The sequence below is a fragment of the Molothrus ater genome, chromosome 1 (assembly GCF_012460135.2).
Source record: "Molothrus ater isolate BHLD 08-10-18 breed brown headed cowbird chromosome 1, BPBGC_Mater_1.1, whole genome shotgun sequence".
In the NCBI taxonomy this organism is placed as follows: Eukaryota; Metazoa; Chordata; class Aves; order Passeriformes; family Icteridae; genus Molothrus; species Molothrus ater.
The window spans coordinates 112092683-112119581 of record NC_050478.2 but is presented as its reverse complement, the minus strand read 5'-3'; the positions used below and the strand labels follow the sequence as shown (position 1 = coordinate 112119581).

Sequence of the window (26899 nt, the reverse complement as noted above, 5' to 3'; positions counted from 1 at the left end):
TGCTTGGAGACTAAATATAAATGGGTCACAGATTTATCACAAAGTTATTAAATCCTTAGGAAAAACGGTCATGCGTAGGTTTGCATGGCTATAAAATAAATATGAATTCCTGTCTTTTTTCTCAAAGTGGCATTAAAGAGTTAGATTTTTATGCCAACACTACTGTGCATGCTTTAAATAAATGTTAACTCTGTCTTCTACTTAATTTTAAAGAGAAAGATTGGCTTAACATTCGGGGTCAACATTTTTTCTCACTTTTGATTAATAGCTTTTAAAAGAAACAGAAACAAAACCACAGGATTTGCATGAAGTTTGATAAAAAGCTGGCAGAATTTTAAATATATACAATGCATTCATTTTAGAAATTAAATCTGTTGGTAATTTTTAAGTTATATAGGACAAGAAATGGGCAGAAAGTATGTTTTTATTTGGTAGGAACTGCTGTGGTGTTGATAAAATTTCTTAAAATTTTCCAGAGAAATAAAAAGTTCAGAAAAGCTGCCTTAACACCTCCCTTAACATCAGTGGAAAAGTTTATAATGTTTTCTTCTTTAATTCAGTATAGTGAATTTTTTTCCTGACAAGATAAAAATGTAAGTATTCTCCGTTGTGATAATATTCCTTTGTTTTGATGCTTACTTCAAAACACAATTCTGTAAATCTGAGTTGGCACCACTGTGGTTCTCCTCCAAAATGATAAATGATAAATTTATAAATTGATAAAAGTTATTTTTTATAAATTGGCTTTTCTGCAACAGAAGCATTATATCAAAACAAACAAACAAACAAACAAACAACACCAACACCCCCCCTAAATAAAAGGGACCAATTCTGTTTATAGAAAAAATCCATGTAGCAGTTTATGTACTGCTCATGCAAGGTGTTATGACTGATTGACATCTGAAACCAAGATAGTATTGATGGGTGTTGATCTTTGTCAAAGCTTCTCTGCACCGTTGTATCAAACTGAAGGCTGGAACAATCTCGTGCAGCAGCTCCCATACAGGAGTCGATGTACGGTTGCCAATAGCCAAATAATTTGCTTTCAACACCTGTGCTGATTAGTTTTAGAGGCTTTAAATTAGCATGCTGACTCCCTCTCTGCTGTGAGAAAAGATTGTTCACCTGAAGCCATTTCATGGAGAAAGAGACACCTTTCGACAGACTGGAATACTGAGGAAAAAAAATGCGTCAAAGTTGAAATATGGCAATTGTCATTCTAAAGCTTATTTCTGATAAAAAGAGAGGGGTACACATACATAACCTATTCTTCATGTTCTTTCTGATGCATCAGGAAAAAGGCTCTGTCTGGTCTTTATGGTTCTCTTGTTTAAATTATGGGTTTTGCTTGTGGCTTCCTCTGGTCATGAAATGGTTTAATACTCCTGGATCACAGAGGAGAATCACTTAGGAGATACTCCTCAGTCTCTTGTGATTAAGTACCCTATTAAAACTACAACCCAGACATGAAGATCCTGTAGAGAGACTCTGAAGGCTGACATTTGCAGTTTAAAAGGATCTGAGAAAACCTCTTACATCTGTCTGGCAAACTTAGATTTATTCACATCGACCGTCCTGAACCTGATACTCTAGCCTGAGCCATAATCCAAGATCTTTCCAGAAACCGTGTTCCCCCAAGCCTCTTAATATCGCTAGCTCTTAGATAATGGGGCTTAAAGTCTTGAGACACCCCGAGATCTTTTAACCCTGAGCTGTTTTGCAGTCTTCACTAAGCTGCATGCTGCTCAAATAGTAACAGCCCATTTGCTGTCTTTAGGCTGTTTTCTTTTGATATAGCAGCCAGTGAAACTCTCCTGTCCGCTGTTGCTCATTCAGAGTGTGAAAACACGAATGCTTATTTTCATAGTCTATCCAGCTGTGTTTAAGGCTCCAAGAAGGAAAGAGCAGTAGTACAATACAGAGCTCTTCTCAGAATTGGGAATAATCATGGTAACTTTTCAATGGTGGATGGAGAGGGTCATGGGGAGCTGTGTGCATGCATGCAATATACGCAGTACAGGTCTCTGAAAATCAGCAATTATGGCTCTACTATTCTGAATACAGCAAAATACTGTAGTTGCAAAAGAACTCTGAAGTACTGGTTGCTAAAGTGTCAGTGTTGTTCTCACTAAACATCTTTAATTCACATGTAAATAATAAATAAAACCATTACTTCTTAAAAGAATTTACACAACGTGAAACATAAATATCCAATGATCCCTGAATAAAACATTTCATAAGTGCTTCAATGCTGACAGCACGAACATCAATTATGTAATCTCTATATTTTGCATCTGTGGACAAATATCTTTCAAACTATGAAAATGCCACATAGTGGCAAGTTGGAAATCAGGTTGGAAATGATGAGAATATGGGGACTTAAAAAGTTGTCTAAAAAAAGTGGAAAAAAAAACATATTAGACTGATGACTCTTACGGGCACACTCTTTACCAACAATGACAGTTGTGCTTACAGGTTCCCAGCAATTCTCAGGACTGAGACTTCTCAGTGTTAGCAGAATCTAAAAAAAAGGACACAAAATGACTTATTCTTTTAAGACTTCCAATTATAAGTTTTTTTAAGTATTTCTAACAATGGGTTTGTATTTAGAAAATGGCTTTTAAAAGCATTGTCTGTTCATCATGCATGACACAGATGTGGCTCCATATAGATGTGTCTTAGATGATCATTAATTCTTTGTGATTACAAACCAGATATTCATTTGGGATTACAACTCAACAGTTGTGAGTTTGTAAATTAATCCCATTAAATTCATCAAAGAAAAAACTCTGAAAAATTAAAATTGCTACATTTTCTCTAAGTTGGTTCTATGAAATACTTTTATCAATTAGAGATTTTACTAAAAAAAGTCAATTAGAGACTTCCCTATAGTAAAAACAGTACTGTAACAAACAATATGCAGTGTGGTTTTAGTGCTACAGCACTTTAGACTGAGTAAAGAAAAGAAACTTTGCTCCATGAATATTGAGAAATGGCTACATTAATATACTTTTTCACATGCTAAAAATTAAGGGGGAAACTCATATTTGTTTTTATGATTTTGATTCAAAGACTAATTGAATCAATAGAAATTACTCCCCACTTATACATAATTGCCTGATGGTCTGGATGAAGGAAGTATTGGTTTTCTGATCTATTAATTTGAGGATGAAAGACCTGACCCGACATTATCAGGAAGAGGGGCTTAACATGAAACCCTCACCATTTCTTTAACTACCAAGCAACAGGCTTCCTGTCTCAAGAAGATCCCATTTTATAGTCAAAATGAACATTTCAAAAGCAGAAATATCAATTTCTGCTAATTTCAATTAGCAGAAATATCAACTTGTTATGGTGTGGTTGAACACAAATCCCCAAACCTCAGTAGCTGCTATGAAAGAGAACTGTTGTCAGCTCTGCTATTACCCACAAAGGGCTTTGAATCAGACCCATTATCCCTTTAATCTCTTTATGTGTTTCCCATGAGTAGAGGACAAAAATGAAAACGGAAAGCTCTGTGCATCAGTGACCTAGATCAGACTACTGAGTTTGTAGCTAGAACAGTAAAATATCATTGTCCAAGTTCTCCTTCTGCCAACAAGTGCTGAGATAACAAGAAAAGATACTCCAAAAGAAAGACCTGGGTGGGGTGGGGAGTAAATATTTATTTTCTTACAGAAAAATGTACTTGATATGTATATGAGTTTTTATCTCTATTTAGTGGCAAACCATGAAAAGCTGGAAGCACCACTGCTACCTCCCAGTTCCCAATAATATTTCCTAAAAATCTACTGAAAGCACTGTAAAGCAAATCAAAATACTAGTCAGCTCTGCCTTGGAATGGCTTCTGAAAGGCATGAGTAACCTTCTTCTTTCAGAAGGGGACAACATTAGTTATCCTCCAGCCAGGCTGGCCAGTGCTATAATCATTCCTGCAATTTAAATGCCCAGTTTACTGACTTCTGTGTGGGGAAAACTGATAAGTATCTCTGGAGGGGGGGGTTAGAGACAGATGTCTAGCAATTTGTAACACTTTCTATTCTTCAGGTTCTGAAAGACATGTTTATGTCTTAGCTATACATGCATACCTAAACTGAGTCACTTGTGATGGTGAATCCAACTGTTGGATTACCTGTTAGTTTTTGGCACACAGTGCAATATCTGCAGCAATTCCTTATGCTTAGAAGATGAGATGCTCACTTTGTGAGTACAGGAAATTATAGTAAGTACCAGTTTCTTATTAATGATGATCACTTTGCATTTATTAATTTGGTATTTGACATGCACAGAGAAATGAATGCAAGCGGCTATAGCAGGAAACTGAAAAATGGCTACTAGCATTGTGATAGTAACAGTCACAGCTGCTTTGTTATTCCATTTCAAAATGTGTAAGACAGTGATAGTGTCAATGTTCATCCCTTAGATAAAGGAATTGTATGTGCAAAATACTCTAGAATCACATTTTAATGTTCTGTTTAATACACTACAAATGATCTGGTCTTTTTATCCCCTTTCTTCAAAATATTAACAAAATTAAAGTTGTCCTGCTGTTTTGCCTAAAGGAGTCATTTTAATTCAGATGTTAGCAGTGATAACTGTTGTCCAACAAATGAGAGAAAAACCAATATGTTCCAGTCTTTTTAGAAAGAATTTGAATACGATTGAAGTCTCTCTAGATAAGGATTTTGGGTTTTGAAAAGTATATAGAGATAATGAAACAAATTATTCAGTATCTCAGTATCTGTAGAAGATGCAATAGGAAAAATACATAAATAATATCACCAGGAGAAAAATGTTCTTTTTTTGAATATGCATTTTGCCTACAGCTTTAAGCAATATGTGTGCTATCAGAACCCATTCTTTTACTAATGAGTAATATTGATGTCTATCATTGCAAAAGCCAGCCAAGTCATAAAGACATACATGAGTGCAGCTTTATATAAAATTTTCATGCTCATAGATGCCAAAAAAAAATCTATGAATTACATATTAACATGTATACATTACATATTAATATGTATAAAGCCTTTTTGGTCCTTGAAAAAAATATTCCACTAGAAGATGGAAGATCTATTATATGATGTCTGAATTATCCTGAAGTTACACTGAGAGAAAACGAGATGGACCAAACCCTTTGTTTCTTTCACTGCCTTTGGTTTAGTCTCGTAAAATGGATGTTGCATTTACAAGGTTTTACTGGCTCTATTTTTTAAAGAAAGAAAAATGTCTCTGCAGTAGTGTTGTCAGAGTCCTGTAGGAAGTGCACCTGGGCTATGTCTGAACAGCACAGCCAATGAGCATCTTTGCATGCCTGGAGTCCCAGTCCTCAGACACTGATCACAGATGTGATGCTGGTCCCCCACCCACTACTTCCTACCCTTGGAGATGAGGACACGGGGGAGTGAGAGAAGGAAGTGCAATTCTGGGTCTGTCTCTGATCTGGGGTCCTGCTGAGCAAATACATTCTTGGACAACCTCCTTAAGCCCACTGGAGTTGCTGGGAATTTTTCAACCAAACAACTATCTCGAATTCTCCCTATGACAGTGAAGTCAGACTAGAAGACATAGAAAGGAAACGTTTAACTCAAAACAAGTATACTTACTCTAAACCACAAGTACTCAAATGGCCTTAGGCTCTGAGAGTTATCAGAGCAGTTTAAGACCAAGATCTGTATTTGTTTTGCCATATATATTAAATTTTATATTATTTCAGTAGCTCTTTTGATTTTGACCATTTACAACAAGCTAAAGCTTGGACTTGGAAAACAAGCCAGGCAGAAACTTAGAATATATAAGTCATACTGAAAAAATACTTTTCAGTGTCATCAGATTACAAATTTCAAATGGAAGTCTGTTCATTAAAATGTTGTTCTTAGTAACACAATGTTAATTTTCATTCAGCAGAGACAGTGATAGACTCATTGCTGAATGATAATTAGTAATTGATCTAGTTTCAAATCTCACTGGTGCTTAATCTGTTAAAAATTGCCAAAAATAGTGTATTTTCAGGGTTTCCAAATCCCAGTAATACATATGCTATTTTCATCAAAACTTACACAGTTGCTTCTGTCTAGATAGATAATTAAAACTTGAAAGATAAGATAACTCCCAACCAATGCAACATTTTTCTAGATTTAGGCCACATCATTATAATCAGTACTTGTTACATTTAAAGTCTTTTTTGACCTGATTTGATAACTGACGGGATCTCAAGCTATTATGCTACTAACTCATTCCATCTTTGTTAGGGAATCAAATAATTAAATAGGAGTGAATGTTAAATCCAGACAAGATCTTTTCATTAGTTTATTAGTTATGCAAAATCTTCAACTGCTGTGACCACTCATGTTCAAGAATTTTAAAAAATAAATTGTGGTCTTCTGTTTTAGGTCTTTGAACAGTTTCAAATGGAACACTATTAAAAAGAGAACACAGTCTGATTGATTAAAACTTCTCCAGCAACACAAAGCAGGTTGGCTAAGCATGGCTTATGGCTTTATTAATGTAACATATTCACTATTTTAATTTCAAATGCATGCTTTTTAATTTTGGGGAAGCCTTTTGTAGTAAGTAGCAGTCTCTAAATATTTATCCACAAGACTGCTTGCAGTAGTCTGCCTAAATTGTATGAGGATAGTCTGCATCTCAGTGCCCAGAAACGCTCCTTTTATTAGTACAACCAATTAAAACTGAAAAATCATATGACAGCTGTGAAAATTGTTAATAATTAGAAACAGTAAATTACTGCTGTGTCATGTATCTGATCCCTGTACAGTCATCCTCACCTTGAGAGTATTGCAGATTAAAGATAAAGGAGGAAGAAAGAAAATTTTATTTTAATCCATTGCATCTGGGAAAATGATGGTGGAAGTAAGAACGCAAATGGTATCTTTCTTTCTTGGGGGTTTGTCAATAGTGGTATTACAGCCAACACTAGAACTGTCAGATAAATTAATCATTAAGAATTCAACTTTGAGACAGGAGCTAAGTTTTTCTGCAGATGCTGAACAGCCAATACAATCCCAAAGAGAAAGAGTAGTAGTGGAGTGAGGTAGATGGGAAAATGTAATTGTCTTTGGTATGAAAAGATATGCCTTCCTATAGCATTTTGCTCCTTTGGATTTTTATGGAGACCTACCAAGACCTTAAAAATACAATCCTGCAAGTCCATATCAACAGGTAATTTCTGAACCATGGTTGCTTACATCATTAAGGTAAGGAAACCACCAAAATTTGTAGATTTGGAGCTACAGGGGCTGTTTTACCTCTAGTGAAAAAGGTGAATTCTCATCAGATTGTCTCATTTAAAGTACCAAATGGTTCACTTTTGAAGTAGAATACAATTATCTCACATTTACTCCTTGGAATTTCTGGCATGAAGTAAACCCAAAAATGCATATACGAAGTTGTATTAAATATTCATAGGTGCCTACAATGTGAAAAACCATTCCTTACAGCAATCTATATTACCAACCTCCTTTTAACTTTTTGCACAATACATATAGCTAGCAGATCATATCAGAGGTTGATAGCAAGACCAGTAATAGGAAGGGAAAGAAAAAATCCATTAAAAATGTAGGAGATAATATTATTTCCCAAAAAAGGTTAGGTGAACAATAATTACTTGACATTAAAAGCCAGATTACTTTCAACTGCAGCTTCATTTCATGCTTTTTAAAAAGCAAAATACCTCAGCATTGGACTCTGTTAACAATGTAACTATTATCCATGAAAGATCTGAATATCTATTTTCATAAACAGAAATTGCTATTCCCTAGACCATAAAAGTCCACCTCCGTTTCTTTGGTCTGGCCTCACATTAAGAAGGGAGCAAAAATAAACATGATTATACTATTAAATATTACCAATGATTTTTTAAACCTAGTCCTTGAACATCCTCTTTGGAAGGACAAGCAAATATAAATAAAGCTAAACAGAAAAGACTTTATCTGAGTTTCCAAAACTGAAAGCACAAGAAAAAACTTTTTTTTTCAAATTGCCCAAAAATGTGAAAAACCTTAGTACAAGAGATAACATTTGATAGCCCGCATTGCAGAGGGTAACCATCATTGAGAGGTGGCTGAATCTACTGAGGGGCTCTCTCAGAACTGAACTGTGAGCTCAAATCTGGACAACTTTGGACATGATGGGAATGTGACATCAGGTGATCTGATAAACTGACACTTTGTAAGAATAGAGCACTTAGCCAATTCAAAACCAGTCTTCTTTTTTTCCCTTGACAACTATGAAAATAGAGGATTGTGGACGCACAGTGACCTTCCTTAAATTACAAGAAACCAGTTCATTGAGATGTTAGAAATAACATACTCAGTACCATGACAATTAAGCTGAAAAATAAAGTTCTATCTCGTATCTGTGCATATTACTGATCTGTGGAAAAACATTTTATTCTGTTTCTCATCTAAAGCTGTAAAGGGATTTCCATACATATTTATTTAGCAATAAGAATCTTTTTTGTTCTTTCCAGAAGCTAGCAATTAGGACTACAAAAGGCATAACAGAGTGTTGTGCTACACCTGTCTTACTCCAGCAATCCAGCTATTCTGGTGATAATGGGTACTCAGTGTGGAGCATGTGGCTGCCAGGGTGGCAGGCAGTCTGCAGGATGCAGGTGCTCTCATCTCACTTCTGCCCACGATCCTCTCTGTGCCCAGGAGCACACACAGCCACCAAGGAGGTTAGGATGAATATATCTCAAGATTGTATTGGCTTCCACAAAGAAAGATGAAATGATCCTGACAGCACTGAGGTGTGGAAGGCAGCGTCTGAACACAGGGTAGGTTATGGCCCATTCTCTGCATCACTCTAATTTTACAAGCAGTTTTAAACTGTCATGGTAATGAGTCCCTGTGCAAGATGTGTTACCCTGGTGTGGGGTATTGTATTCAGCTGAAGCATCTGGGTTGCACATGAAACATCAGTGTTCACCAGAACGAAGGGATTGAATTAAAACGTGTGAAAGGTATGAAATACCACATGGCTTTTCATGAGCAACCCCTATTGGTGCAAAAAGCAAATACTTTTGGTAACTTATATATCTCTTTCTGGTAACATTATAGCGATTTTCTTTGTATCAAGGGCTTTGGAACATGAATGCTTGATCATCTGTGTAACATTCCATGTTACTGTTTGCTACCAGTGCAAATAGCCCACATTTACTGTGGTCTTCCAAACACGTCAATAAAAGCTCAAATTTTGGAAAACCCTTTTTTCCAAAAACGTTTGTGATTACTTGTCATATATCTATGTTGCATTGCTATCATATGAGGATTTTGAAATTCTTTGACTAGAATGGATCTGATCTATTGCTGTGTATAGATGCTCAAAGAGTGTCACTGTGAAGGTAATAGGTGTTCTGAAAATATCCTAAGCAAACAGATTGATTAGAAATTTTGACTTCTACAAGCAAGCAAACAGGAAAGAGTTTGACTCATTGGTCTAAATTTTAGCACAAAGTCAGTTTATCCAGTAAAGGCAAGAAGAGCTTTTGTGTGTAGAAAGGATGGGGGAAATAGCAGAATTAAACCACTCTCTGAAGAATTGTAATATGAATATGCTGCTGTATGCAAGATATATATATCAAGAATGAGAGCCAATCTGGGTGACAAGATGAAGTACGGTAATGTGCAGCTGGAAATGCCATAGAATGAAAATCTGAAATAATGATGAGTCAGTACTTAGGTATAGTCCAGATGAACAAAAAGCAACCATGAGCACTGATAAGATGTCGCATACTTCATTTTATTCCTGTGTTTCTCATTATTTAAATACATATCACCAATTTATATTTTTCTGTTTATTTTTTCTTGTGGCAGCAGCTCTCTGGCCACAGAAACACAACTTTCCCAGGCATTGTTCTGGGAAAAGCTTATGAGAGGATCAAAGAAAAGAGTGAGAAATAATTCTTATCTTAACTTGTTGCACCTGATATTGTGAACACGTGGAATGTGTTGTGGAGATTTGTGTACCAAAGGGTGGTTTCTTAATTAACCAATGGTGATGGTGTTTTAATTAGAGGACTAATCAATTCCACCTGTAGCGAACTAGGGTATAAAAAATGGACAACAACAACAACAACAATAATAATAATAATAACAACAATAATAATAGATAGAGGGAATTAAAACCCCCAAAAGATGTAAGTGATGCACTATAAAATCCTTTGCCACCTTTGTTGCCCCATGCCCAGGCCATTCCCCAACAGTAATTATCTTCCAGCAAGCTCCCCTCAGTTTATTTACTGAGCCTGACAATCTATGCTATTGAAAATCCCTTTCTCCAATTAAGATCAGCTGTCCTGGCCATGCTCCCTCCCGTGTTCCCTGAGCACCTTTTCACTGGCAGAATAAGAGACTCTGAAAAGTCCTTGACTTTAGCAGTACTTAGCAACAACTAAAACTTCATTGTCTTATCAACATTATCATCATATTAAATCTGAAACTTGGCACCATAGCAGCTACTGAGAAGAAAATTAACTCTATCCCAGCCAAAACCAGGACACCATTAATTTGGTAGAATATCAGAGCCTAAGGACTCTGGAGGGACTAATAATAGAGTCTTCTTCCAAGCTTCTTCATGTTTTTACAGAATAGAGTGGTGCAATAGTTCCCTCTTTGTATTTTTAAGCGGGAACTTAGTGAACAGTGAGAAAAGGCACATTCTATATTATCTGCACTGTTTCCAGCAGTCTATAATTTTCTTATTTCTCCAGCTCTTGTTTTTAAGTCCCAGCCCTGATACATGAACATTACTTGACTCCCAAGATCTCTGTTGGTGTGAAGCAGCAGATCCTACCAAAACAAAGCCAAAACATGTGTTTTTGAGAAGGTACTTTCCACTTGGAAGTTGAGAAAACAAGTGAACAAAGTCCAGTAGCCATGGCTGTACTCTGTCCTCCCACACAATGCCAGGGGCTGAGCATCCCTGCGATCCTCCATGCTCCTGGTTTACAGCTTAAACACCCTGCTGTTTTGGGAGGTACCACAGACCTTACATTGTTTGGCACACTTCAGATTTGGAAAAAGCCCACGTGAATAAAGAAAACTGTGTCCTAGTATGACAGTGGCACTCCTTCAAGCTCCCAGAGGACCCTCTGCCAAGTTTTTCATAGTTCAAGTTCAGCTCCTGATCCACGCAGCCGGACTGAGGATCTGTTCCTGAGAAGGGTATGTGAGTATGCATGCTCTTTAGGATGCGGCTTCAAAAGGTAATCTACAATGTGCCCCAGTGGAACTGTAAAAATATTATCTGTAGCTCTGTAACTCATTATTTAGACCACAAACCCGTATATTTTACAGTTCTGAGTCTCTTAAAGATATTATGTTAAATGATAACGATGATGATGATGATATTAATAATAGTTATGATATATTGTATGATAATTAAGGTACTAATTATATCAGTAGTAATACTAATAATAATACTGGTACTATAGCCACTAATAAAGAATACCTTGGTTTTCCTTTTCCTTCCCTTTATTTCTGAGCAAGATATACATAGTAGCCTGAAGAACCCCAATTAGACTTAAACCTTCATTTTTCAAAGAGTGTTTTACTCTTTATGCAGGATTTTCTATTCCACGTATTTCACTCTAACTGGAATAATGTATCTTCAGGATCCAGGCCATTAAATAATTTTCCTCCAAAAAGTATGATTTTATTTACATATCTCACTGAGGCTGTTGAATATATACTTATTCCTATTCAAACAACCCTGTATTAATGCAAATAAGAATATTAGGGACCTTTAATAACATAAATTGCCCTTAGTACTTGATTCTCCCAATGTGGCTATACACATAGTATTCATAATATCATTATTTTAGACCCCAGTTATATGCTATTACCCAGCAGATTATGTACAGCCCACCATTCATGTGGATGGAGTCTCCTGAAATTTGTAGCTACCTCTTGCAATCTACTACTCATTAAATTATTGTACGGTCCAGGTTGGATGGAACCTCAAAAGATCATCTGTTCCAATCTTTCATTGGAAGGAGGCTTAAATGAGACCCTCAAGTACCCTATCATTTTATCTATCTATCTATTCATTATTTACATTAATGCCCAATAATGCAGTCTAAATCCTAAAAAAAGAACATTCTAAGCAATATTTCAGAGTCTTGGTTGCATCCCAGATTTTGTAACATATATTAATGTTATGGTTTTGCTGTTGTTTTGTTCAATTGTTAGTCTTAGATTATGCAAATGCCTCCGGATGTTTTTTCCTGATTATCATAAGTAAGGAATAGCTGCAGCTCAGAGATGTGAGTTCTTGACTAACCTAAGTGTCTAGTCACTCCCACTTAATTTATATACCTAGAATTAGAGGTAACTTTGAAAACTTAAGCCCTATCCTCAAAATGATTTTTTTTTGTTAAATTCATTAGCATCAAACTTAATGGAGTACATCAACAACCCCTTTTAAAACATAAATTATTAAATGCTTCATGTGAGTCAGTGTAATTCATGCTTTTAACTGCAGCAAAGTCAAATTTTCAAAATATATTGAACATATTTTAATTGGACTCTTTATGGCAATGCCTGAGGCTTTGATAAAAATTCACAACTACAAGACATAAATGACACTGATAAATTCACTGGGTGACAGGCTGAAGTGAAGAACAGAGGTGAAATTTCAAAATGTGAAAGGCTTCCAAATTTGTGTCTCTATCTAGCAATAAATCCATAGTTAAAAGTAACAAATAGTATTTCCAGGATTGATGCAAAAAGAGATCATCTCTTCTCTCCATGGGTGAAGCAGATTATTCAGAAAACCAGAGAAGAAATTAATTTGAATTATCAGCTCCATTGAACTAATTAAATGGTAAAGAACAGGAAATTTCCACATAATGCATGCCAGATTCTGTGTCTATGGGACCTGATTTCTAATTCTCTTACAGGAATAAACCCATGAAAGTAAATTGCTGAAATCGAATGTGGTTGTTAATCTTACTCTCCTCAACCTTCCTTTGTCCTACACATATAATCCTTCGAGAAATCAGGTGTTTGTGGACTTGGAGTCAGAGTGCCATGATATATATGTCTGTATGTCATAATCATATGTTACTACTGGAAAAAAATTACTTTCATGGGAAAAAGGAAGAGCTGTGACATCCTGCAAAATAAGAAAGCAGCCATTTGTGGATAGCGGGATACTAAGAAGGAAAGAAAAGCATCTTCTTAGAGCTTCCTTGTTTTCAAGCTAGAATAGAGCTAGACAAGTCTTTTGCTTAACTAGATATTAATGATTATATAAATATGTATTTTAACTGTCTGCTTAAATGATGAACAGGATGGCATTTAAAAAATTGCAATACTCTAAACAAAGCTCCTGTGATGGTAATTACATCTAGTACATTACCTCATAAAAAGCAGTCAATTTGTGCAAGAGAATTAAACTTCAGTTTGAGAACTGTGTGGGTGTACACAAAATAACAAATAAAGAACTACTCTTCTACTACTCTGTCAAAAAACCTTTAGTGGAAAAGTCCCCTCAGAGGACATTTATTTTAGACATTTAAATGTTCAATTATTCCCAGATTTTGAGCCAATCATTTAAGCTCATTAGAGTGCTGAATGCTGCATGTTCTGCATCAAGTCACAAACCTATCACTTGTAAATGTTTATTAAAATCTCAAAGATACATTTGGAGTTGAAAAATCTATTAGCAGCATAAAGTCTCCTGAAGCATCAGGTTTTGGATGGGATAGTGTGGAATTAAATATCAAGTAATTGTAATTTAAAAAGCTGTTAAAATAAGTATCTTTTCTGTGTTTTCTTAACAGTCTATCACTTAATTTCCTTCAGTCCAGCTAAGAATGAATTGTCAGGCAAGTGCAAAAATTTAAGTACTGTTGTAAATTAAAGTGTTCTTTTGAACCAGGACTCAAAACTTAAAATTACATGTTTCATCAGAGCCTACCCCTGACCCATGACTGATGTAAAACTGTTACCTTTGGGGTAAGGTGTTCATACCTTTAAGGACAGCCACAGCTGCCAAGTTTTCTAGACATAACTACTATTATTTTTCATTATACTTTTAGGACAGACAGGCAACACATTTTCCAAGTTTACCAAAAAAGTTTGTTCCAAGAGCTAAATATATTTTTAGGACTTTTAAGTTATTGCCAAGCATAGCAGTTCAAAAATCCTCTCCTGCTCTCTCCTCTCCTCATTCAAAAATGTTTTGATCACCATGATTTCTGGTAACTGTGATACTTAATAACCTGCAGATGAGATTAATGACTAATGAGTCTCAGTTCTGAAAATGCTTCAGGGTCATGCCAGATGAGGAACAAATGTCTTATAGTGAGTATTCTTTGCCCAGTTATTAGGAACCAAAATTGGAACAACCTACCCAGAGAAGTGGAGGTGTTTAAAAGATGTGCAGATGCGCCACCTGCGGACATGGCTTAGGGGTGGACTTGGCAGTGCTGTGTTAATGGTTGCACTTGATGAACTTTAAAGTCTTTTCTAACCTGCATGATTCTATGAATCTATTAAAATATTGTCAGCCTATTGTCTTCTGTCCTTTAACAGCTTGTCTATGTAGAAACCTTTTTAAAACTATGCCTGTTATATACGTATGTTCATCAAAAGCAAACTTGCAAAATAAAAACACTAATCATAGTATTTCTTTTTCCAGTTTAAATTAATTCCCTGAAACAGATGTTTCCCAAATGATGCTTGACCTCATAATGTTATTCAAAATAACTTCAGGACTGTGGATTCAGAATTCAAAGTTAAATTGTAAGATCACTTTAAAAATTGTGATGTTATTGTCCAAATTACCCTTTTCATTATTAAAAATGCTTTTCTAGAAATATGAACAAATTCAATGGTATTATAAGAGAAAGCAAAACCCAAAAGCTCCTAATGCAGATTGCAAGGAATTCTCTTAAAATGCATAAAAAAGAGGAATAAATTCCATAAAAGTGCTAGATTTTTGATTAAAATTGTGCACTATAAAATATGTTCTTTGAAATAAATTGAATCTCCTCTCACCCTTAGCACTGCTTTTTTCCCTTTAATCTGAATAGTATTTGCTTATCTTATTACTTTACAAAATTATAGTTTTGTTTTAATCAGTACTACAGCTAAGCATATAAGATCTGTCAAAACACCATGGAGTAGGTAATGGAGAGGAAAAGAACATTTCAAATGAACTTTCAATGACAATAGAATTTTCAAGATATCTTTAAATGACACTAAAAAAATGCTGCAAAATTTTTTTTATTCTATGCCATACTGACATAGAATTTGATTGAAGCTGCATATCTTTAAAATGTGTGTAATGGTCACTCATTTTAAAATTACTTTGAGTGCCCTACATTTTATTACTATGTACCATTCCCTATGCCAGTTTTTCTTAAGTGCTTAAAAGAAGCTTCAGATATGATTTTATTGAATGTTATCTTCTTTCTTTTACTCTGCAAAAAAAAACCAATATCCACAGCTTTCTTATTGTTTTGGCTTCATGCAATGTGTTCTATCACTACATTTTCTTATTCTCTCATATCAGTATTGACTTAAACACCTTTCTTAACAACTAATCTGCTGCTTTATATTTTAAATTAAAGGGATTCAGTCCCCTATGTCCAATGTGCATGTAAGTGCACAGAGTAAACACCACCACTTATGAAGAAACATTTCTAAATTGTTGGAGAGGGAAAAAAAATCAATTTTTAACACCACATGCAACTGGGAAAAACTGGTATTTCATATTCGTTCAAAGTGGACACTTTCATGCTATTTAATTTACTGTGTATAAATTATTATTGCAAAAGATAAGTTAGAATTGTTAATCAAATGAAGAATTACAGTTCATGTCACACAGGAATAAAATACTGTTCTAAGAATTTTGAGTGCCTATTTTTTTGAGAGAGGAGAAAAAAGAACATTAATAATAAGATGTGCTTCCCTAGATATTGCTAGAATTCTACATTATGCTTTTATAGGATAACTTTTTGCATAGAAGATCTTTTGATGTTATTAAACCTCACAGATGGTAGATTCTTTTATAAACTGCTCTTTTATAACTCCCATTCTTTTGTAACTGCTGTGACTCGCTGTAGATATGGAGAAATTTTTGTATAAGTGGCTGCTTAACTTCTTCTCTGGAGCAAATCAGTCTTCTTCTCAGGCAAAATTGTTCCTCACAAATTTCTCTGCCTTGGTTCCCAAGGTATCTTTTAGTAAGACAGTAAGATATGCCCGCATGGATTTGTGCTAATAACAGAAGAGATGCCATTACTATCAAATGCATAAGCATGAATTTTATCATATCCAGCTTTACCCACCTAACATGTAGGTACCTGATCTATCATAATAATGTAGATAAATTCATGGAGAGTGAGGCATCTCCAAAGGACAATTCATCTTATGCACTATGAATACCTACCCAGGGATGAGAATAGTAGCACTGAAGAGGTTCATTCATCTCCATTGAAGGAATCCACATCACTAGCATAGATTAGGTTGCTAATTTTTAGGTGGCTAATGTTGGCTGAGATGATTCAACCCAGGTGATGAAGTAGCATTGTAGGTCACTGTCCAAGTCCTCTGTATTATGCAGTAGCTGTAACTCCTGCTGATATTACTGTATCTGATCAGCAACCAGTCCCACTCTAATGTATCTGAGTAGGAAATTTAGAATTAGAAATACTATTAACTGAAGCCTTTCTTTTTCTTAAGTTTTTTGTTTGTCCTTGCTAAGCAGAAATGTGCTTTGTGTTTATATCATTCCTCTCCTTCTCATATACTGAGTTGGTTCTAGATTATCGATCTTTCTGTGCTAGAGTGAGGAATTATTCCAAATGCAATACAACATCTCAGAATAGTCTGATGGCTTCCAGATGAAAGATCACACTGTTTCTTAGCTGTCTCTTTTGAGTCTTTGATGTATTATTTCTCCCAGCCTGCATGGTACAAAACTAAAACTGAGGGACTAAATTTTGCTTTTCTTCTGGTTGACAGTCAGATCTATGGCAGGTTTCTAAATGGCAGTCTTGAATTTTTGGCAAAATATTCTGCACAGTCCAATGACAGTCACTTAATATATTGTGCCAGAATGTCCTTTGGTTTACTGTGTCAACCATCTCCAGTCTTATTTCTGGGGACTTGGGTTTTAAGAAAACTTGTTGTTCAAACATTCTATGTTCAAGTGTCTTACCTTCTGTGGAGAACCATGAATTTGGACACATGTCCTTGGAAAAGAGATTAATTACTCCATGGTTTCACCAATAATGCACTTCTCTGTATAATGCACTTCTCTGTGAACCAGAGTTTCACTAATGTTGAGGTGCTTTTTCTAATTGCTTATTTTTCTGGTCTCCTTAAGCTTAGGCTTGAATAAACCACAAAACCAAGGGTCCCAGGGAAACTGCAACTACAAAAGGAATGCCAAGTGAAGGATGGCAGTGGCCCGATATTGCTCCATCAGAAAATTTCGTCTTCAAAATCTCCAACCACAGGCCACGTACAACTGCCTTAGAAAAAGCCTGACTTTACTGCTCCCCTTAGGGTTAGGTCCCCACTTAGGGTAAGGGTTCAGAAAACCACAAAGCCCAGAGCTCCAGGCACACTGTAACACATGCAAAAGAATTGCAAAGGGGAACATGGCACTGCCTCAACATTGTTCCCTCCACACCTTTCTGCTTTGCACCAGTGTCAGCCAAATACTCTATTTAGTTCTTGGGTCAGGGTTAAGGTTACACTTAAGGTTAAGATTGAGAAAACCCCAAAGCCCAGAGCTCCAGGCACACTGCAGCTGTAAAGGCCATGCCAAGGGGAGCACTTGCAGTGCCAATGGAACTGCCCCAGCATTGCTCCCTCCACACCTTTCTTCTTTGCACCACTCCTGTGCTTTGCACCTCAGAAAATTGCTGCTTTTACTGCTCTGCCTAGTTTAAGGCTTATGCTTGAGGTTAGACTTGATAAAATCATAAAGCCTAGTCCTCAGGGCTGTTGCCATCACAAAAGGCATTTAAAGGGGAGAACTTCACATCATCGCATTACATTTAATTGCAACTACTTAATTTCTTTTATTTTAAATTGGATTTTATTTTATTAGAAGTCTACCCTAGTAAGTTACTTTGACATTTCAATATCTTTGAGATTTTGAAGAGTAGCAATTCAGCAAGGTTTGGTCCATTTCCCTGCTCTTCTTATCATCCCATGCAATTTTATTGGTTTTAGTTCCAGTTCAGAACTTTCTCTTCTATTTTTAGTGTTTTGTTTAATCAATCGCTCCATTTGGCCATTCATTTAATTACATTCACTGATTTCAGCATTTCAATGAGTATAAATTTGGCAAGGTTCGATCCTTATGAGGATACCTCATATCATCTCAGACCATTTCATGATGGTCACTCCATTTCCAAATTTTCTATTTGTTTTCAGTTGCATTATTATTTCTTCATATCTCCTTTCGAACTGCTTGTTACACTTCATTCTTGGATTTCAAGATTTCAGTGGGGATCAATTGAGCAAGCTTTGGTTCATTCCCCTGCACTTTATGTAATCCCATTCACTTTTATTGGTTTTCCTTTGGTTCAGAATTTTCTCTTTTCCTTTTAGCATTTTCAGATTTTTCTCTTTTCCTTTTAGCATTTCATATCTTCAATTTCTTCTACTGTCTCTTGTTTATCTTCCTTCCCTGACTTTTCTGTTTCAATGTGTCTACCATTTTGTGGTAGTCACTCAATTTCCAAATTCTCTGGGTTTTTTCAGTTGCATTTTATTTGCCTTTTTATTGTATTTATTTTATATTTATATAATATAAATATATAGTTATATATATATATTTATTTATAATATATTTTATTTATATCTCCTGGCCAGAGTGTTTGTTAGACTTTGTTCTCTGATTTCAAGACTTCTTATCCTTTCCTGAAAGGAAGAATTTTCTTTTCAGGAAAGGAAATTAAATCTTTTGATTTCAACGACGATCAGTTGGGCAAAATTTGGTCCAATTTCCATGTACTTCATGTCATTCCATGACATTTTATGGTTTTCACTTTGGTTCAGAATTTTCTTTTTTTTTTTTAACATTTCATTTCTTCAACTTCTTCTCCTATCTCATTGTTTATCTTTCTTTGCTGATTTTGTGATTTCAATGCAAGTAATTTTGGTGAGTTTTGGTCCTTTTCACTGCACGTCACTTCATCTCTGTCCATTTCATGGTAGTCATTCCATTTCCAAATTTTATTATTTTCTTTAAGTTGCATTTTATTTTTCCTATGTCCTGTCCAGAGTATTTGTTACACGTTGTTCTCTAATTTAAAGATTTCAATGAGGATCAACTGGACAAGCTTCGGTCCATTTCCCTGCTCTTTATGTTATCCCGTTCACTTTTATTGTTTTCGTTTCTGTTCAGAATTTTCTTGGTTTTTTAGCATTTCATTTCTTCAGTTTCTCTTCTTGTTTCTTTGCTTGACTTCTTCCCTGATTTTGAGATATCAATGAGTATCATTTTGGCAGGTTTCTCTCAGTTTAATTTAATAAAAACAATACTTCTATAGCAAAATATTTCTCCCACCAGATCATTCTTCTTGGCACAACCCTTGGGCTAGTCAAAAAACTGCTTCTATTGCTCTGCTTAGGATTAGGCATATGCTTTGGTTTAGGGTTTAGGAAACCACAAAGCCCAGAGCTCCAGGCACACTTCAGCTGTGAAAGTCATGCCAAAGGCAGCAAGGCACTGCCCCAACATTTCTCTCTCTATGCCTTGCTCCTTGGCATCAAACATGGGCTATGTACCTCTGCCTCAACAATCATCTGATTTTCTTCATTGATAACGATTAGGGTTATGCTTAGGTTAAGCTTAGAAACCCACAAAAGCTAGAGCTCCTGGGAAACTGCATCGACAAAAGGCATGCAAGGGGATCACAGCACTGTCCCAACATTGCTCCCTCAGAATCTTGCTTCTTGGCACCAGCCATAGGCTTACTACCCCAACCTCAGAAAAAGCCTGATTTTATTTCCCCACCTTAGGGTTCGGGTCACACTTAGGGTTAGGCTGTACAAAACCTTAAAGCCTAGAGCTCCAGGGACAGAGAACAGCATTGCTCCCTCAGCATCTTGCTTCTTGTAACTTCTTTGGGATGGTTTATATGTCATATCCATTTTGGGGCAGGGGGGAAGGGGGAATGTTGGTTTTTTTTAATTTCCGGAATGGTCGTTGCCTCCCCCGGCTGTTGGAGTATCACCATAGGTGAGGGCCTGCCCAGGATGCTGAAAGTGTTGGGGGCCAGGGGCTGCTGCTTCCTTTGGATGGGGTGAGCAACTCAGCAGCCATTGCAGCACAGCTCTCCTACTGGTTGTCTTCTTGCCTTGTGGCTTTTGCCCATTTCTTTCTCTTTTTCCCTCGAGACTGTGGCTAGGGCTTGTCAGCTTGCTTCTCTCCTGCTCTGCTGCTTGGGAGCTGAGAGCCAGTTCTTGCTTTGCCTGGAGCCCACAGTCCCCTGCTGGGACTACTGCCCCTGACCCTGGGACCAGGCATTGCCAGTGAGCTAACCAAGGGAGTGATCCCCACCTAGCCCATCTGTTTTCTGCTAGTTTTGTTTGTTGTTACTGCTTTTGTTGTTGTTTCTCTGTCTTGTTATTCATATAAATGTTAGTAAAGAACTGTCAATCCTTTTCCCATATCTTTGCCTGAAAGCCACGTAATTTCACAATTATAAAAATCTGGAGGGAAGGGGGTCACATTTTCCATTCCAAGAGAAGTTCCCGCCTTCCTTGGCAGACATCTGTCTTTCAAACCAAGACAGCATCATCCTTATGGTGGGCACATCAGTCTCAGCAATAGCCTGATTTTACTGCTCTGTTTAGGGTTTAGGTTGCACTTAGGGTTAGGCTTGAAAAAACCACAAAACCCAGAGCTCCATGGACACTGCAACTACAAAAGGCAGCTACTCAAGGGGAGCACAGCACTGCCCCATCATTGCTCCCTCCACACCTTGCTCCTTGGGCACCTTGAGCCTCAGCAAAATCCTGATTTTACTGCTCCACTTAAGGTTAGGTTTGCACTTAGGAAACTGAGTGGACACAGGAAAAACACTTGTCATTTGCATAGTTCTGTTCTGGTTTGCCTTTGCCTGTTAAACACAGATGTGAGTGTACAACTGCCTAAACACAAAAAGAGATCTGAAAATGATGGCTGGCCCAGGCTGAATTCTGCAGAGAGAAATTGTTGCACCATTTTCTGTAGTAATTAAAGCTATTGGATTTTTTCAGAATTTTTTGTTACAGGAAAATTCTGCTCAGAATATATTATACAGCTGGCCAATGTTCCTTTAGTTGTATTTTTTTTTCTTTAAGAGTGCTGAATCACAATTACAAAAATGGCAGCAGAAAACGAAATTAATAACATTTCAAGATCATATTGATTTTTAGGCAAAACCAAAGGAATGTTCATACTTTTCTCAGATATCCCAATAAGAACAAAAAATACAATTAATGTCCTAAGAAAAAAAATTATACTTCAAATGTTATCTATGCAGAGAAGAAAAAATGCTGGTAAAGAAGAAAAAGCTTTTACTTGCAAACATATTGAGCAAAAATTATTATTTTTATTTTTTTCCAAGGACTAACTCACAAAACAGTCAGCTATTTCACACACACAGGAGCTAAATGCTGAAGAATCTTCATACATATTCATAGGAGTGAAAATTTAGCTTCTGATCTCAGGGGAAAAGCTACAAAACCCAGACTTGGACACCTAAATTGAAAATTCTAAACTGTTCAGAAAAAGATTAATGGTCATCTGGCTGCTACACATCCAATTTGTGTCATTATCTTAGTGTTCTAAGAATAATTTTGGTTCTATTCCTATGGTGAAGATGAAATCATTGTAATTTCAAGTTTTTTATATTAATATCAATGTTTCATGGAGTCAGTGATACACTAAGAACTTTAGCTGGTACACAAAAGGAAGATTTTTGCCTTTGAGAGTGATAAAATGGTAATTTCATGTGACTTGTGACTGTCTTCACTCAAGATTTTGCACATACACGTTAACAGATTTTAATGGTCTATGGTAGAGATCTTGTTAGTCAGTTATTAATGGTATTGAAAACTATAATAAAGCCTAAGACCTGACACAGAAAGAAGTCTACTGTGACAACCAGTTTACAAAACAGGAAGAGTACACAGACTCTGAGAGGTAGAAAGTTAAACCAACAGAGACTGTAGCACACACACTGAGTGAACAGCACAATGACATCATTTTCTGCTCTGTGTGTGCGGTTACTGTAAAAGGATAAATGAAAGTAGGTTGGTGAGTTAGGAAAGCTGTGAAAGAGTTTAGATTCTAGAGGCATGAGCATCATCTTCTTATACTGAGAAATGTTCCATGATTTATACATGTGGAAAATACATTATTTAAGGATTGTTGTTTATTATTAAGGGTGTTTATATTCTTGAGACTGGATGATGATACAGTTAATGAAAATGCTCAGAAACTTACATAAGTCTGAGGGGGAAAAAATAGCCAATCCAACCCTGTACATTGTCTCTTATTCTTACTTAAGAGGCAAGTCAAATGAGCCATTAAAAACCTTGAGCTTAGATCCAAGATTTACATACATTAAACAGATTGGAACAAAAAAAAAATCCAGAATTTGTCTCTGTAAATGCCAGGAATCTATACAGTTGGAGGATAATTAATACCTACTAGGTGAAATATGTAGACTTCTCTCATCCTTACATTTTATCTTCAAAACTTTCATCCTAATAAGAATTACATTATAAAAATGTATTAATAATGGATTAATAATTGTTCTGTCACATTCTGTGAATTCTGTCAGGTTTGCTTGGCAATTGAAAAGACAGGGCATAGCCTTTTGCTCTATGATTTTATGAACCAGACTACTTAATAGCTCCTGTCATAGCTATTTAAGTAACTGATGTCCCTTTCCTAGTGGACTGAAGACCCCAAGTGGTCAGGCTTCATCTTTTCTGTATATTTAAAGCCAAAATGAATAGATTTCTGTAACTGCTTACCATTGCAGAAGTCTATGAGGTATGTATCTAAGAGAAAAACACAAAGAGACTAGAAGTTTAGGAAAGCATTTTCTTTCCAAAAAATAGATGCCAATAAGCAGTATTTTAAAAAATAGGAGGGGGTGTGGGAAGAGTTACTGCTGATACTTAAGTGCAAAAAAGTGCATAAAACAAGTCTGTGTTTCTACAGTTCTGTTTCTCACATTGATACTTTTCTCCAAGCTGAAACACACTGTTTTCAGCCTTCTCTAATCCACAAGGCTCTTACCCAAACCTATTCATTCATTCCAAGAGCTGGCGAAGAAGGAGGAAGAAAAGCTGAGAGACTGAAACCATCAGAAATTCTAACTGGCAGAAATGGCAGTTAAAGAAAATAAAATAAAGATGAACTTTTGACTTTCCATTACAAGACAAGTCAAATATTTCTGGACTTACATTTATTTAATTATTCATAACGAGAAGATTTGCTTTCACTTTTTTTTTTATTTTCAACTCCATTGTAAAATAGCTGAGATTTTTGGACTTTAGTATGTACAAAACTGCTATGTATTTTCAAAGCACAGTACGCACACTTCTAATGACATAGAAACACATTGTTATCTTTTATTTTGCTTCACCTGTATTCTTATGAATTAAACTCTTGGATGCAACAATTTAAAAGCCTTGAGGGATTTGCTAATGCAAAGTCTTAAAATTATGAGTTTTTTAAATGAAAAGCAGAAGCCAAATCTACCAAATTTCTTTAAAAGTGTCTCCAACTGTCTCAGCTTTTTCCTCCTTGCTACCCTTCTTTCCTGGCTACGAACGTCTCATGTTGATCTAGGGCTGGCATTCAGCTATTGTTTCTCAAAATACTTCTAGCTCTACTGATCAAAGTTTTAAAATCTTGTAACAATATCAAAACACTGACTACATTCTAAGATCCGGGTAAGATTTAAGGGGATTTTGGTGAAGCATAACTAGCATTACATTAAAATAAACTCTTAGATGGATAAATTGTTTCAGCTTACATCATGATCAAATAAAATAATGAAAGTTTTTAAGATTAAATTCTGCTATTTTTTCCCTAAAGTCTATCAAAACTGGCAGGAGGTAGAACCCTGGCAGCTTATTTTTCTATTATCTTCCATGGCAGCAAGACATGTGCAAAGGAAATTAAACATATTCAGCCAGAGCAGAATGCACTGCTACAGGATATCACTCCATGAAGACATAATGCCAAATAAAAGCAGGAGATATTAAATAATTTATCAATGCTATCACATGATGGGTGAATAGGAGTATCAGGCGCAGTTTCAGGGCTCCCTGCCTTGGTTCTACCCCTAACAACTTCCTGCTCCTTTTTGAGGATAGTAATAATCAAGACTGCATCTAGTTTCCAATTTTTAATTCTAAGAAAGACACATAAAGCATGAAATGGTAGTGACTCTGTGGCATGTGTTTTTCATTACAAGGTTTGCTTCCTTGAACTGATGTTTAAAATTAACATATAAATTAAGTTTTTTTGGTTAAATGAATGAAAATTGATATTTTGACAACCATTCTAAGAATAATATATTTATTATTTTCTCTTAGCCAGTAAGATCTATCAAGTGAGAGCATCCCCAACTCAAAATGTGAGCCATGGTCCTGACATTACTGACAAACTCATTTGTCAGTAATATGCAGGTTGATCAGCTGAACTGTGTAAAGTAACTTACAAAGTGTATGAGTTGGGCACCTGTAGCAGTGCTCCATTAAAACTGGGCATTCATTTTATATCGTCCTCCTTTATTTTTCCTTTCTTCAGGGTGGATAAAATATAATATAGTTGCCCTCAAGGCATAAATTTTACTCTGCACTTCTTCATATCAATTGACCTGGCTGTAAATACAAATCTGGTCTTACAGGCTTGGCAGTGGCAAAAAGATATATGAGTGCTGCTCAAAGCATTTTCCTTTGTCATACTGGGCAGATGGCTGACCTGAAATATCCAACTCCAACTGACCTACTACTCAGAAATAAACCTTTATTGATTCTCAATCTGAGTTACTAAAGCAGCTTCAAAAGAATTTGAAGAACCTGAAGAACATTTTTCTCCCAAAAATATGTTGACTTAGCATTTATGCATTGTTGTGATTTCCACAGATTTTTACAAAAAAACCCAGCAAGATTCTGTGGACATACAGCCTTTGTTCTGCTTATCAGTGTGATGTAGGGCACTTGAAGATGAAGAGGAAGATGATGAGATCATTATTTGTATCACAAAAGTTAGAAATCACTCACTATAAACTGGCTATAAACTAATGACTAAATCATTGGCTAAAAAGTCTTCAGCAGGGATAGGCAAGGAAGGAGAGGCAGTGGGGTATCCCTGTATATTCATGAAGGTTTCAATTGTCCAGAGCCTGATCATGGTGACAATAGCATCAAGTGTTTATGGGTAAGAATCAAGGGGAAGGCCAACAAAGCACACATCATGGTGGGAGTCTGTTTCCATTGCCAATGTAACGAAATTTGCAATGTTGTTAAAAGTTGTGTGGAAGCAATGCTGCTATAGCCATATAAATGATTAGAATAATTACCATTTGTTTACATTAAGGGTTTTTATTGCCTAAGAACTTTAATGCATTCATTATTGGAGAGTAGCCACCAAAATTTTTAGAGGAATAATTGTAACTCGCTTGAGAATAGTTCACATTAATTACAAACTAAATGCTTAATGCTCATAATCCTAAGTAACATAGAAATTAACAGTAGAACCCTGCAAAGCTGTGTAAATTCTGAAGCTATTCGTATTCTAAATCCATGCTGAAAGGGAACTTCATTAAGACAGTTGCATCTTATTTCCAGCTGCAGCTAAATCTTTAAATAACTATACTAGAAAAAGAATTTAAAGGCACCCACTTATGTAAGTTATGAACATGAATAAAGGACAAGTGCTTTACAGTGTACTACCCCCGTAAGCCTATCTCCAAGTTTTCTGATGATTCACAGTGTCTCCAGGCAACAAAGTAAATGACAGCTTTTGAATGTATTTCCTGTTCTTTCTTCATCTGCATTTACAAACTCTTTTTTTTTTCCCCTCCTAGAAGACTGGTGAGGAATTTTGGTAGCAGTTCTAAAACACCTCCATTTCATCAGTTCAACAAAGAAGTCCGCTCAGCCAAACTGGGATGTTATCTAAAGAGACTTTTCTTCTTGAATTCTTTCCAGCAGTTTTACTTATCTCCTATTACAATTAAGAAATGCTTAGATTTGTGCATATCTCTAACCTCTGATTTAGCCACCTGTATATCTCTGTATCTCCTTCCTTGATACCTTTATATTTGTGTTGCTGCCAACCCTTCAGAGCCATCCCTAGCTCATTCCTTGGAGTATGTGGATTCCCAGCCTATTGTGTACATAAAACAATTATATTCACTTTCACTTGTTTCTGTGCTGTTCATGATTAACTGGCAATTTAATAAGGATCCCACTGAAACAGAACTTACAAAATTTTATGGCCCCTTATGGAATTTTATTAGATCAAGACTGTATACAAAGTCAGGAAGATGATGCTGGTGAACTCATTCTTTTTGATTGTCTGCATACGGTATTCTTCAAGCTTCATTTTGCAGTATCACCTCCTCCTGTCATGCTATTATATTTATAATTTAAAAAGAGACCCTTAAATTCTAATAGTCTCAAGGATAAGTTTGTTCTCTCACAGTACATTTATTCAATTTTAATTTATTTTAATTTCATTGTTTTGAAATCCCATTTTATAGGGTCTTTCTCCTAACAATTACTTTTATGGATGATTCATGAGAATTGTGTAGCTTGTCCCAGAATCTCTGCCCCTGGCAGAGTTCAGCATGTCCACACAGCAGATGCTAGTGGGAGTCAAAATGGAT

General features: G+C 36.0%; 1 long non-coding RNA gene across 1 annotated transcript; it reads left to right on the top strand.

Moving 5' to 3' along the window:
* Positions 1 to 6481: 6481 nt before the first annotated feature.
* Positions 6482 to 26432, top strand: LOC118683973 (uncharacterized). Its single transcript, XR_004979749.2, has 3 exons — positions 6482 to 8797; positions 9837 to 14771; positions 26096 to 26432. It is a non-coding gene; the product is annotated as an uncharacterized LOC118683973 (long non-coding RNA).
* The last annotated feature ends 467 nt before the right edge of the window (positions 26433 to 26899 follow it).